Source organism: Amblyomma americanum, chromosome 1 (genome assembly GCF_052857255.1).
Source record: "Amblyomma americanum isolate KBUSLIRL-KWMA chromosome 1, ASM5285725v1, whole genome shotgun sequence".
NCBI classification, from domain to species: domain Eukaryota; kingdom Metazoa; phylum Arthropoda; class Arachnida; order Ixodida; family Ixodidae; genus Amblyomma; species Amblyomma americanum.
Genome location: NC_135497.1, coordinates 107,514,469 through 107,527,042, shown reverse-complemented (window position 1 = coordinate 107,527,042; position 12,574 = coordinate 107,514,469). Strand labels below are relative to the sequence as shown.

The 12,574-nt window shown below is 52.3% G+C and overlaps 1 long non-coding RNA gene across 1 annotated transcript; it reads left to right on the top strand.

Moving 5' to 3' along the window:
* The first annotated feature begins 273 nt into the window (after positions 1 to 273).
* LOC144113415 (uncharacterized) lies at positions 274 to 11,943 on the top strand. The gene is made up of 3 exons (XR_013310792.1): positions 274 to 1,104; positions 8,384 to 8,483; positions 9,317 to 11,943. It is a non-coding gene; the product is annotated as an uncharacterized LOC144113415 (long non-coding RNA).
* Positions 11,944 to 12,574: the final 631 nt, after the last annotated feature.

Genomic DNA, 12,574 nt, shown 5'->3' with positions numbered 1-12,574 from the left:
AAAGTGGAGGAAGCAATAACGCGAATTGCACTGGATTGTATACACAGCGCATCCTCGTTTGTTGGTTCTGCCCCCTGGTGACACTTGCAAGCGATCCGTGCCGCATTTTAGAAGTGCAAATACGTGGTCGCAATCGATCCTTCAAGCCCACAGCGCAGCGCATAAATTTATGCATCGCTGGCTCGTATACACGCATACGCAGCGGAGGCGAGGGATGTATGGAAATCCGCGGCGACGTCTCCTTTCAAGCTGGTGTCGCCGCCCCGACTATCCGTTCAGCAGGCGCGCGCGACCAGGGCGCATGGCCTGGTGCTTTATAGAAATGTGCTGGACGCAGAGCGGGCCAAGCGGCCGGGCTCGCGGGATGCGCCCCCTCCTGACAGAGATTGATCTTCCGCCGGATAAGTGCCCCGTCCGCTCTGTTTTCCCTTTTCTCCGTCTGTTTATACGTGCGCGCGTCTGTCTTTTCGTTTTGCACGCGCGCGCGGAATCGAAAGAAACCATTTTTCTCGCTCGGGCCCACACCAGCCGCATCAATTAGCGCAAAATGTTTAACGTGTACGCAGCGACCCAAGCGAGCCAGTGGCCGGCTGCAGAAGGGCGCATTCGAAGGCCACTTTCCAAACAGCAGGCCGGGGTTCCCCAAAAGTGGCACCCCAAGCCTCTTCCTTCGGTGGGTGGGATTAGGAGGAGCCAAAGAGCAGCGCTTCGCCGCCGCGGCGACCCCTCGCCGCCGCCGAGATAGCGCGCGCAGCGTGCGCATCATCGCCCAAAGCGCGCGACGACGCCCGCGGGGGAAGAAAGTCCCGCTCGCCCTCCTCGCGCGCACGTGTCTGGATGAGGAGGAGGAAGCGCGTGGAGAGGGCGCGCTCTCTCGCCGCAGTCGTGCGCTCGCTCTCGCTTTGTGATGCAACACAATGGTGTCATCTGTCGACAGGGGAGCTGCGAGAGCACGGCGCTAGCGGACTCGAGCAGCCGCAGCAGTCAAGTCGCCTGAAGCCGCGGGCCCGAGTTCGACGCCGGCCCACGAGCGCCACTGCCGGAGCGCGCCCAGCCCGCCGCCGCTGTTGCCATGTGCCGCCGCGAGCCCTGCTCCTTCGCCAGGTGAGGCCCCCGCCCTTGCGCGCGCCCCCGGGCGACTTCTTCCTTGAGCGGCTGCTGCTGCTGCGCCGCGGCGTCCAATTATCCGGGCCGGCGCCCGGGAGGTTGCTGACGCGGAGGCTTGCGTGCGCATCGCAAATGCGCCAGCGTCCTGGGCGCACGCTTTCGGGCACGTGTGGGCCGTTTGCAACGTCGCCGCTTGCACTGCGCACTCTTTGCGGTTGCAGGTGCAATGCATGCTCTGTGCCTGGCCGTCGGGCGCTGTTGCCATGCTTGCCACTGCGCTGTCATTACGTTTTAGCCTGCACTGGTGGCCGCGTCATGCATGCACTGCGGCTAGCATTGCTCCACTCATTTTTCAGTGTTCATTGCACGGACTGTCAGTGCGTCTTGATGCGCTAACTGAAGCTCGTACACCACGATCTGTTCAGAGAACTTAGCGGTTACAGTACTACCTGTTGGATGTTGCACCAATCGCTAACTACGATCGTGAAGTAACGAGGAAGCGGAAGGCTGACATCGCTTGTGTTTCAACGCTGCATAATTGAAGCGTGTGGTGTACTGTCTAGAGCAGTGCAGTGACAATATATTCCACTTATGCAAACACCTGTCGCAACATTGCTGCCCTTGGTCAACAACATGCGAGCGTTAGTTTTCAGGTAACGCGATGTAAGAACACACCAGTATCAACGTCACAGAGTCCGTATGGTTTGAAGCCGTCATAATCTATCTTTATTAGTGGTGACAGGCGTCCAAGTTGAAGCGGCGTAATATAGCACGAACGCGCTCGATCCTGCTTTTTGATATTCTCGCTGCGACATCGTTAAATGCGCTCACTTTCTCCTCAGAGAGCTGCGATCGAGTATTCTGTGATCTCTGTGGGAGGAAGCGCGACTATTGCTCGCGTTACACGTGAGCGTATTTTCTTTTGTTGCGAGTCTCATGCATCGAGGGTTTGGCGGCACAATGCGGCTGCATCGGGTGGCAGCGAACTAGAGACTGATGATATCTTGTCATTCGCCTAGCAACAGTCCCCTGGTGTCTTGTCGCAAACGAATAAGAAATCAGTACCCCCAGCTGAATATTCTATGACGCTTCGCTGACAGTTTGGGACGATACGTGGTTCTCTAGTGCTCCATGTCGCCCGTTTAATACTGGATGATGCTAATCTGCTACTGCGGGCACCAAAGTAAGCTCGGTCGTCACTTGGACGACGGTGCGTGCAGTGATTTTCGCCGCTCATAAGCAGCTGTCGTGATGTTCTGCACGTCGTTAGCACGACCACATCTGATCAGCAGCTCCCGACGATAGTTTGTTTTCGGCTTGTCTCCGCCGGCAGATGAGGATCTTCGTTGTGGACAGCCAAAAACATTACATAAATGGCTGGTTGCGTGAGCCGGGTAGCACTACTCAACGGCTGGTTGCCTTGCGTAAAGAGCTCATTTGCATCGGAGGGAAAGAGATTAGTGAAACAGATTAAAACATTCGCGCGTTGGAGAGCGAGGTAGAGAATGAAAGAAGTATACAAAATGAAAAGGCAGTGACGTTCGGTTGACAGGTGTACAGTCAGATGGGCGATTACTCTGGAGGTCTATTTGCTGAGCACTGCGTACACAGAACGGGTACGACTGTGTCCGCGACAACAGCCTATGACACCCCTCGCTCTGTCGAAACGTCGTCACGTCGTGTACACGTGGGCGCGTAATTCTGTATTTCGTGTGTTGAGGTTGTTTGAGCTGCTGGTGGGGTTATAGCGTTGCGGATTAGATCTGCCGGCAGTTGCTCCACCGTGGCGACACTTGAATGCTGAATATGGTCCGCGAAGCAGGCATGTACCTGACCACTGACTGATCTGCATGGCTCTAAACACAATCACCTATAGCTGTCAATAGTCAACTCCTGCCCTCACTATATGGAGTCCAAATCCGAGTCCTGGAGGAACTTTTAAAGAAGACGTGAGGCCTTCTTTCTACGCGACTGTTTTCCGCGCGGGTAGACAATGAGCCCAGCATGCCGCTTATACTACAGCATGCGCGTTTTTGCCCTCGGGATTGTGGACGGTAGTGCATGCGTGGTATCTTACATGTTCTGCATAACAAAAAAACCGCGCGCGCGCGCGTGTGTGTGTTCGAGAGTGTGTGTGTGTGAGAGAGTGTGTGTTGTACATTCTGAGTAACTGTGCTAGTTAAACTAATCAGGCGTTGCTATTCTTGTTTTTCTTCTCTACACCATTAATTTTTCCCCTTCGCTCGTTTTTACAACAGGTATTCATGCTTCGCTACTGGTTTTTCCTCTTTGCACTTGACTCTATAGTCAGATACAACTCAAAAACGAAGTGGCAGATGCCCCTCAAAGGAGACCCTCCAGCCAATGGCGCCGACCGATGCTCATGATGTCGTGGTTAATCCCCTTGGACCTGCTAGTCTGACAATGCACAGGAAGGCAGAAGAAGGGGGATTTACCACGGCTGAATTGGATTAACCGCTGTGTCATGAAAATCGGTCGACGCTATTGGCTGGATGAAGTTCCTTTGAGGGGCAACTTCCGCTTCGTCCTTGAGTTGTATTCGACTATAGTTACCTTGTAGGAAAGTGCTGGCTGTCGTTATATTTGCCGTTTAAACATCCACGTCATGAGTCTTTTGGAGAGTCAAGGGTGTCCGCGTGTATATACCAAACCTGACAGGACTTAGCGGATGCCTGTGCAGTGATTTTTTGGGTTCTTGCTGCCAATCAGTGCGGAAAGCTTCCGTGCTTAGAAAATCTTATGTGTGTTTTGCTTAAGTAGGTGAACCTTGCACGCTTATTTTTCGGATGTAACGCTATAGAAATTAAAGATGGAAAGGTGAGATTAGGAAATATGCTGGGAAGTAGGGTGGCCCGGGCTAGCCCAGGACAGGGACCTGGAGGGCATCGTGAGAGGCCTTTGTCCCACAGTGGTCATAATCTGTTTGTTCGTGATGATGGGCGTGATGTATAGATGTTTACAGGGCTGAACGGAGTGGCGTTTGTGAGAAGGGGAACTGTGCTGCTAAGATAAGCGATTCTCTCCTCACTTGTCTTAAGTAACCAGTTTATGGATGATCGTTAAGCTCACATATTTTTGCAGCACTTTTGATACTCATTCCATTTTGATACCAGCGTACGCTGGTGCAAAAGTTTCGGAAAGCTTCGTAAATCTGTTCGTAACCAGTGGAAGAGCTTCACTCGTTCGTTTACGCTAGCGGGCGATACGCAGGCCTCTATTCGTACTTTTTTTCTGGGCCGCCAATTGCGGGGGCTCAATACGTCTTGATTAGGGAACTTTGGATGCACGTACGCCTGGCACAAACTTTTCCGCACCTTGCCTTTCCTTCCCGAGCCGTTTTCGACGGGTGCGCTGAAGATCGCCTGCCATGGGATGCTTACTGCGCAAATGCGCCGGGGAGTATCGAATGAGTGCGAACAGTAAAGAGGGGGCTGCAAAGGCGTGTTTTTCAAGTGCCTCTGGAAGAACGGATGGACGTATCTGAGAGCTGTTGCGGACAGTCACGGAAGTTTTGAGGGGAGCTATTGTGCGGCAAGAACATTTTTGATCCCTCGAAAGCTTCTGGTCGAACGCCGCCAAAAGCGCTGTCGAGGAGATGAGGACGTGCGTGGAAACTTCTCGCGTGCGGCTGAGGAGCGTGTTCTGAACCTTTGAATGTGCTTCGCCTTTTTTATCGTGCCAGTCTGCGGCAAAGGGGGCTGGGTTTGGTACCGGCCGAATTAACCGCTCTGCATGCGCAGTGAATGAGTACAATGTCAGAATAAGGTTATATTCAAGGATCGTACTGCTGTTTCCAGTTTGGTAAAGTTTACTAAGTTGCGATGCAGGCGAAATGCAAAAACAACCACGGGATGTGCGCTGTCAGTGCACCTTCAAGAACTGCAGGTGGCCAAAATTAATCCGGAGCTCTCCACTGCGGCGATTCTAACTTTATTTTCCTCCTTGCACCACCTTCATCCCTTTCCTCGCGGCGCAGTTAGAGTGTCCACATTCAGCGAAGCAGTTATTGTGCCCCCCCCCCCCCCCGCCTTGCACCCTCTCCTTCGCGCGCAATATGTCCTGCAGCAGGACAGGAACGCCTTGAAACGAGCAAGAAGGAAAGTGGAAAGCGATGTCACAGCGTCGGTCATTGGGAGCAGATACGATCGTGGATGGGGTCATTCAGGAGAACGCCCCAGAAATTAACAATAACGCCCCTCGGGTTTTCGTCCTGCGCTCGCGCACTAAACTAAAGCCCCTCTATTCTCCTATGCCCATAGCCGATAAGGTCCGCCTATTCTAAAAATCTCTATTAAACCCAGACGTTCGCAGGTGTAGTTTAATTTTCATACCATTTGTCCTAGAACGTACATAGTTGGCTCGCGGTTTCTTTAAAGACCACCGCCTACGGTCGCATTTTTAGATGCCGAGCTTCAGACTGCCTGTCTTCCGGAATCGCGAAATGCATCAGTCTTAATCCGAATTCGGACTCGGAGCCCGCCATCTAGAAATTAGCAGTGGTCAGCCAGCGCAGGTGACGGCCGCGGGGCAGCTTTTCAGATAATGGCCTCCGTAAGTCTGCCGTGGCCACGTTGCACGAACGGCGCTTGAAATTAAACCCGGTTTTAAACAAGAAGTTTAAAGCACAAAACGCATATGCTTGAAAAAGAACGGACATTTTCGTTTTCGGTCCACTGCCGTGCAGTGATGACTGAATACGACCCCTCTCAAAGGTTACGATCAGAATTGGGCTTGGTAAGGATAAGTTTTTTTTTCAATACAAAAAGAAAGACGGAGGCTAATCCAGTGAACCTGCGCGGACATGACTCCCCTCCCTTCCGCTCCACTTAAGGATGGAAAAACAAATCCAGGATGAAATCGTGTGTGATAGGAAGTTGTCCAAGTATACTAGCACTAGATTGACGTGTCGTGGTCCAAGTATACTAGCACTAGATTGACGTGTCGTGAGGCCAGGTTATGCAACCCCCACTCAGAGCAATTTGCACGCGCGGTAAGGAAACGCCGCGCATGAAGCGCGTTTGCCCCGGCCGCGCGACGGCGAGTGGCGGGTCTTGGCCAGGTGCGATGGGGGAACCTGTTGGATCGGTCCACGCGTGGCGGCGGCGAGCCCGTGGCCGAGGGGCGCCAGTCGAGCGGGCACACGCCGCCACCGTTATCGCGACCCCGCCGGGCTGCTACTGCGTGTGGTGGTGTCGATGCACCTTGCATTGTGTGCGCGCCGGGCGCCACCCCCCTGGCGATGTGGTCGAGGGGGGCGCTGTGCGGGGGCCCAACGGACGGCCAGTGACACGGCGCCGCCGAGAGGTGACTGCGGCGATTACGCGGCCCGCAGACCTCCCCTTTCGGTTCACGGGGGCTCCACCGCGAGAGGCCCGGCGGCGCTTCTCGAGGAAACGCGTTGCGTAATGGACGGCCGCTTCTTCGATGCGGGGGCAACAACTATCAGGTCGTCGCCGCCGCCGCTGCCGCTTTACGGCCGCTAATGGCGCGCGCGCCCTTCGCTGCTGCCGACTCTCGCGGACGACGCGTGTTTATTCTGCCGCTTGGCGCGGGGCGATCGCCTCCACCGCCGATGATGACTTGCCAAGAAAGGAAGAGGCGCACGGTATAACACTTTGCGACTCGCTGCTGCATTACCGCCCGCTCAACTCTAGTCATCGTGTGGCAAACTGCGTTTCGGCGCTTAGTAGCATCGCTAAGAGTGCTTTTCTGCCCTCGCGCGCCTATAAAAGCGCGCCCGTCTGCACCATACCCGATTTGGGAGGCTGCTCCAAGTGTCGACACTATTTGTCTGCGAGTGCGAGCGAAGCCAAATGCGGCGGCGCGGCTTTTCGAGGAAAAATGCGAGTTTTATGAGCACCTGGAAGCGTCGAGGCAGTATTGTGCGCATGTAACAGATGGACTTCCTGGTCGCGTTTGTGTATTGCAGTGATACTACACTTCTTGCGCGTTTGTTTAGATCCTCTTTAAAATCATCTAAATGAAATTTTGCTGCCCCAACATTGGTTTTCTAACAACTGCTTGAATGTAATAGCGCGCGCTGTGCACATCCCTCATCCACTAAGAGAGAGCGGATAACTAACGCCTGTATGGTTCATTCTGACCATGATAAAGCGGCTGCGGAGAACATTGTTCCAGGACCTCTAATTGTGTGCTGAACTTCGCTGCGTTCCCGCGAGTGGCGGCTATTGGCTGCCTTTCTTGCGTTAAACTCACTTGCTTTTATTGCTTCTGTGTACGATATTTCGTGTTCGTGGCCCGAAGATTCGCTCAGTATGAAGCAGCTGTTTCAGGAAAGGGCAGGTAACTATGCTATGGTGATGATGATGGATTTTTATGGCGCAAGGCCATCTGTGGCCATAGACCGCCGTGGCACACGGTGTTTCATCTATACAAGGCGGGGTCAAAGACCCATTTCCTAAGCATTTGACTCCAGGTGAGCCGAGCATCAGGCCAGCTAAGGAAAGCTTGTACTATACCTATTGTCCACCCGGTGTCACGTCGAAAACCGCACCTCCCGCTTGCGAGGCGGATGCTCAAACCGCTCGGCGACCGCTGCAGCACATATATAGTGCTAACGAAACTATGCCGAAATACTGGAGTGAACGCTAATAAAAGCTTGAGCTTACTGATGATTTTGTCGGCACCCGACTGAGATTACGTCGTCATATCTTGTTGGCAGGTGTCCTGTCGATTTCATGACGTCGCTTGCTTTTCGATTACATCTCATAAAATTCCCGCGTGAGCGATTGGCGCGCAAGAATTTGCCCGTATGCGTGCCGCGCGCACATTTCGTATCCAGAATTTAAGCGTGACAGGTAGCCGACTTGTACAGTTTCCGTCTGCAGGTTGAACTTGGGTGCGTAACGAAACAGTTTCGTTTCCTTTACCGTGCACTTGTTATTGCAACTGTATGCGTCTGAATTTCCACTGTTCTGATTGTTAGCCACAAATGGGCTCACCCATTCAGCGCCGGCATGAGATCTCATTCCGCCAATGAAGTTTAGCCCACGACAGGGTCATGCCAACAGAACGTGACATGCCTAATGCGCTCGCACGTTGCTGCTACGCTTCTGCTCGCCGTCTGCGCGTCCCAATATCTGCACGGGGTCTCGCGGGAACCTGAGACGATTAATCATTTGCGCGAAACGAGCGAATTCGCGCTCTCGGCGTAGTTTAGCTGGCTCGCTGTCCGCCGCACGATGCGTTCCCCACGACTCTGAGTCACCGGTGGCCTTTTCTTTTTCGCCGACAGCACGGCTCTGACGCACCGGGACCGCTCCTGGTCTAAAACTGGCAAGGACCTGCGGAAGATGGCCGACGCCTTCGAGACGTGCCGGGGGCCGACCGCCCAGGTGAGGGCACCGGTCCGGCTTTCCCACAGCGAGTGGCTGCGACCTGCCGTGCTGCGGCACTTAATACAAAGCGCGTTGTATTCTTGACGACTGACCTGCTAGCATTAGAGTCGACACACGCGCACGTTGAGTGGGCTAACGCGCTAGCGAGGCGTGCCGAGATTTATTTCTTCCTAGCTGCTATGCACCAAACAAATTTAAAATGCCCCCCCCCCCCCCCCCCCCCCCCCGACACTGGTCATTGTTTTCAAGTAATGGGCATGGCGGAAACACGGAAATGGCTGCCCAGGTCGTGCAACCTTTTCCACACACTTTCGGCGAGGGGTGCGCGCGACTGCAGAGCTCGCATCCGTGATAGGTTCGCCTGGAGACGGATGTGCTTGTTCGCAATTAGAGCTCTTCCTGCTCCGAGTGGTATGCTTGAGGAATTTTGATAGCTACAGCACGCGTCTTCTCCATGCAGCAGGCTGTGCGAACCTAGCTTGCAGCTGGAAGGTGAATGTGACACTGGAGCGATATAAATCGGCTGTCCCACCTGCTTTCGTTGGAGAAACGAAGTGGGGTAGGCGCTGTGTTGCCGCACAGTCATTCAGGAGTTTGCATAAGCGTATCTTATGTCAACAGGGCGTTATGCTGGGCAGGCAGTTATACCTGTGTAAAATGTTATCTGACCTCGACTTCTTTAACGGGTGCAGGGGTGGTGTCATTAAGTTAACCTCAGGGAGGTATTACTGGAACGGTTGGTCAGATCGGTTAGTGCCATTCGCTAGCAGGTCTGTGAAGTTGTTGCAGAGCTGGCCATGCGCTGATGGCGTCCTCATCCGTCTGCGCAGAGGCAGCGACTAAGGACGAGATGGGCCGTGGTCCGCGCCTCCGACTGGCTCGTCGCAAGCGTCGCGCGGTTCGTTCGACCTGACAGCGTTCGCCGAGGAATCCACTTCGCGAGGCACACCTTGAATAGGGTGTTCACGGCTGTCGTCGACTACTTGGCCAGATGAACCTTTTCCAGTGGGGCTGGATAGGGGTCGTGCATGTTTTGCGCCTTGAAAACGATCTCGAAAGTTGGCATTCTGTTCAATGAAGCATTAGCGAGCACCAAAGAAAAAGGCAAATTTGCAAGAGCTATAACGAGAGCACGGAATTCGTGCCGAGTGCTGGCAAGAAGATAATACTCCTCACGTTCATTTCCCTCCCGATTCTTGTCACCTGCGGCGCATCGGATGAACGCCACAAAACTTTTTCGGACGAACTTTTCGTGATTGTCAAAAGGCGAACGGTTTGACTGCAGAGTGGAGCCAAGCACTCATCTGCCCATATCTTGTAGCACTGCCAAAGCGCATCTTGTACGAAAGCATTAGCATTATATCTTTACTAACGCAGATTGATGACATGTACATACGCACTTGCCTAGCGTGGCTCGATCTCATGCGTATATTTACGAAGCCACGCGAGTAAAGGGCCGTCTCTCTGTTTTTCTTTTTATGATGCAACCCGTGCTCACTGCATTCTTACTGTGAACGGCTTAGCCCGTTGTACAGCAGTGGTGCGGGCTGGGGCGCATTTTCCATTCTTTGAGGGCTGCCTCAACGTAATGAACGTGAACGACTTAAATAGTATAAAAGTGACGAAACAAAAGCATTTTTGCGGCCATAACTTTTTATGCATTTAGAGAGCAAGTGCAAAGGTTTAATGTGAACGATGGTGGAAGGTTGCCCGGAGGAACACATTCATTTAATTAACTTCCAAGAATGGGGACGCGTACCTTCAGTATTCCATAGACCACCGGTGGCCGCATCTCTCTATAGCTCGGCTGTCGGCCCGCAAGCACGCAAGCTTACCCTTTCAATGAAAAATGGCCATAATTTTTCCTATGCAAGTGCAAGGCTCGATGCAGGTTGAGCCAGACCATTGCAGTGTGCCAACGGTTCCCAGTGCAAAGCTAGGTGCACTATTTTGTATAATGCAGCCTGTGTCAAGCTTTTTTCCTATACAAGTCGGTGTGGTCTCAAAGCAAGCCTCAACCTCTGCAGTCGATGCGTGCATCGAGGGTTCATGCGAGTTGGCCGAACCGCACGCAGTGGGCATCGGAACGTTGAAAGGCGACTTCTGAGAAAGAAGGAGTTTTGTACCATTTTATTATTATGCTTATTATGTCCAGCAGTTCTGCCTCTGAGGAGAGCTCCCGCGCGTAGATCTCGAACAAGACAAGAGTGAGGAGGCAGCAGTACAGGGGAACAAATGCTCCTCATGTGCTCTAAGAAAACGCGCGGACGCACTGACATTTATCTGCACGCCGATCACGTGCACCGGAACAGTAGTTGTACAGATTGGTTTAGCCATTTAAGCTATTGTTAAACGAGGCTAGTTTTCAGAAGTGTACTAAGGCGCAGACTTATAGTATTCAGCCTAGCAGATGCACCGCTCATTTTATTAAAAGAGAGATTCCACTTTACCGTTACAAACTTTTACAAGAACGTGAAGCTCATCGTACGAATTCTTTTAATCATTTTTTCTCTAGTGTGTTTGGGTTCCGCCCTCTTGGCAACCAGGTAGCTGTGATATTTCTGTACGTTGCTAAGTGACACCAACTTTAGCAATAAACTGTGGTGCTTGGCATGTTCCGGTAATGAGCTGTGCGAGTCATTGCAAACCGCAATTATTCGTTTAGTTTCGAGCCACGGATGCAAACCGCAGAGTTGGACGGATTGGGCATATTCATTTTGTGTAAAGTGACTTAGCGGCACCTTTTTCGAGAGCATAAAATGTTCGCAGGTGATCGCGCAATGCGACCCACACTGCTGAACCCAGTGGTGACGAAGTATACAGTGCAATTGAATAACTACTCCGAGAGTGTTCCCCTTTGGCGATCTCACACGCTGGGCGCGTTCGTTTATACAGAGTGTTTCAAGATAGCTGTCAGGCCTCTCCGTCAATTTGTAACGAAGAGGTCTGCGAACTTAGTTCTTAAATCGTGCACGTTCTTAATTTTGCTCTCTTTTTTTGAAGTCAAACGTCCTCGCGTTTTTACTCCTTTTCCTTTCAAGGAACAAGGCGTTTGCTTCCATATATCTTGAAACAGCCTGTATACAGATAAGTACACTGTCATTTTTATATCACTGGTGTTCATTTTATTTTGACCCCGAGTTTTGAAAGCGTGAAATATCATTGTATATACATATATTCCTATACTGTACATAGGCTCTTGTGTTTGGTGTTTGCGCCTGCAGTGTGTTCTTTTCTTTATGCATCCAACACACGCCGGGGCCTCTTTTTTTTTTTTGACGTGTTCTATTTTTTAGTATACTTGTACAGATACTATATGCGTTTGCCGTGCACTACCTATGTTTCTTGATGTTGCGAAGAGTATTATGTGATGCGCGGTGTGATGTGGTACGGCTGCTGGATTGTATTTTTTTTTTCGCAGTTACCTGCAGCTTACAATTAAACAGCTTTTCATGAATACCCGTGGTTTTGTCAGTTTTTTTACCTTTTGTTTTCAGTTTATCCTGGTGTCGCAGGCTGTAGGGCTACGCGAGGAACCACGGCGGCCCGTGTGACACAGCTGGTTCAACTTGACAGCGCAGGCAAAGTCTTGTGTGCTCAGCCTACGGTCGTAAACGGACGCATTGTAGCCAGTGGCCCGGCGGTTTGCGGGACCCCGTTAACCGAAACGCACTCGGGCGTCGCTTAGCAGGGAAGTTACGACGGCGATGTGAACGTGGCCTAACTGTGCCGGAACCAGGTGCGGCGCCTTTAAAGGCCAGTAAAAGTTTCGCCGTAATTACCATCTCCATTGTAGGTCACGAAGGTCATTGCACCGGCTGGCATGCTTTCACCTTCTTAATGGGCGCTGGGTCGGTCGCCATTCAAGCGGCAGGAAGCATCAAAGGAAGAGCTGGCAAAAGGACGGCGGTGCCGGGATGGGAAAAGAGGACATGATGAAAGAGGCCGATCCAAAATGATCTCCTCGAAATTAGCATCGCAGTTTGGGGAGCGCCGATATTATGTTACTGATACCCCCCAATAAAACTTTCTATGGGCCGGGGTAGAGAAAGAAAGGCGTAACGGGAAGGGGCGCTGGCCAGCGAGCG